Genomic DNA, 2409 nt, shown 5'->3' on the forward strand with positions numbered 1-2409 from the left:
GTGAGGGAGACAACATCCAGCGAGAGGGTCAAGAGGTCAAGACTAGTTCAGCTCAGTATGTCAGCTGCATAGATGAAAAGGTTACTGGCAGACACTGAGAAATCAATGCTAATCATAATAATCCTTTATAGCCTTTGTGGTCTTTTCAGATTCAGTATTCAAAACACTTAACTACCTAATTATTCAAAAATATTCTTTTGTTATTGCAGGAGGTGCAGATATGTAAGGCATACAGAAGAGACTGATGGTTGAAAAAGAAACATGTTAGTGGCTGCTTTGCACCTGCAAAGGTAAAAAAGAAAAGATTTTTCTTTGTGGTGTCAACAGCTGCATTGGCAACAACAGAGAATGTTCAAGCAGATTTGTTTTCTGTTAGTGATGATCTTTTTTCCCATTTTCCTTTTAAAAAGGGATGTTGGAAAAGTCTGTTGCTTTATGTAAAAGGGAAATAATTTAAAACTTGATGAAGCATCTACAATCAGTTTATATAAACATAAAAGAAACAGCAATGAGATCTGAGGAGAAGTCACATAATTTGTAATGATTTCACAGTGATAAGGTGACTCAAGCGTAGATGCCTCTATTCATACATTAACACTAGTTAAATGCAAGATTTCTTCTTGATGGAAGAAATCCATCAGTGAAGAAATGCTGGCACTCACAATTGTCACAGTTTTTGTTGCTTTTGCCAAAGTAATGTTTATATATCTGTCATACATTAGTCTTTCGGGAATGTTTATCAAGGTAACAGCTTAGTTTAGTTAGCTTACTCAGCTTTTAGTTTTTGTGTCTGAGATGTATCGACATTACTAGCTGGCTGAACTGGCTGAGTTCAGATTTATTAGTTTAGAATGAGTGAAAAACGTTCCCTGTCATGCTTTTCTTGCTTTCATGTGGTCTGCCAGCCTGTGCATTTTACCTAGATTAATTAATTATACCATTAATGAACTGCAGTTTTGACATTGCTTACATTTTGACATAAAACATAAGAAATAATCCGTTACATTTTGAAATATTAGAGCCAGAATGTGTGTGAATGTTACAAATTTACAAACCCTAGTGCAAAAAAGTTGGAACATTATGTACTTAATGTAAATAAAATTAGAATGCAATGATTGCAATGGGTGAGAACAGGATGATTGCAATGGGTGACAACAGGCATCAAACTGGAATAGTATTTAATGCATGACTAACGAGGATTATAAAAGTAGTCAGCAAATTTGATAAAGTCTGTTTAGCATGAAGGGATATAAAGTACACACTCTTAATTCACCTTTCACGTCATCGGTTTAACCTGATGTCAGTGGGGATTGAACATTTATATGGAAATTTACTGAGAATCAGTCCCTGTTTAAACTGGCTTAAACTGTGTGATCCGAATGTTTTGCCTCCATTTTTACAATTTCCGTTTTTATTAATGCAGAGATCAGAAAGCAGTGAGATCAAACCCAGTGTTATACAGCAGTGTTATACAAAAGCCTGCTCCTGTGTTCCCAAACTGTGTTTCAAAAACAACTAATGGAAAACCCACGATTCCCAATTTAGCAGGTTCTTCCTTCCATCTGCTGTGGCTGAATTCTTTAAGTTTGTTGGTGCTTTGTCACCCTCAAGGGGACTAAAATGGTATGACATGATAACAAAACGCATGATGCGATAACTATGCTCCAGATTTTATTGCAACACTGACAGATACTGTTTTCCAGTTGAATACTTTTAAGAGAATAATGTGTTTTGCCACATTATCTCATAAACTTTGTGGAACTTTTCTACTGTTTGTAAGTTAAATTAACGTCATAAACATTATAAATAATTTTAGTGATTTAAATAATGAGACAAAACCAGCAAAACCTGTTATCCTTACTTATGTGTGAAAATAAATTGCAACATATTTGTCAGTTTTCAACAGGAAAAATAACTTAATTAGTTGATACAATAACATGTAGACTTAACTGAAGAGTTTACCACTTAACTCCAGAAGAAGAAACACATCGAAACACAAACACAAATTTTTAAATTGTAGTTTTATTATTGGTGCTCTTAATACAATTACACACATGGCAGTGATATCAAAGATAAAACACAGAGGAGACACATAAGAGCAACAGCTGCATTTCATTGGTTCAGGAGATTTCCTTTTTTGTCTGCTAACACAGTGACACATTATGTTTTGAGTATATCTCTGTAATTTGAAATTTAATACTGATAGTGTGAAATTAAATCACGTCAATCTACTTACAACACCAGCTGGAAAACATCTGCACTCAGTTGCTTCGTCTACGTCCCACAGTCCTCTTCACATTCATCAGTTTTTGTGTTTGGACTGTGCATTCAGTCTGCAATAAAAGAAATCCATTTCCAGTTTAAATGCAGTCAGAATTTCGTGTTTTGTCACTGAGCATTCAACCTGGT

This window comes from Pundamilia nyererei, unplaced genomic scaffold (genome assembly GCF_000239375.1).
Source record: "Pundamilia nyererei isolate P.nyererei 1_Seehausen unplaced genomic scaffold, PunNye1.0 scaffold00309, whole genome shotgun sequence".
Taxonomy (NCBI): Eukaryota; Metazoa; Chordata; class Actinopteri; order Cichliformes; family Cichlidae; genus Pundamilia; species Pundamilia nyererei.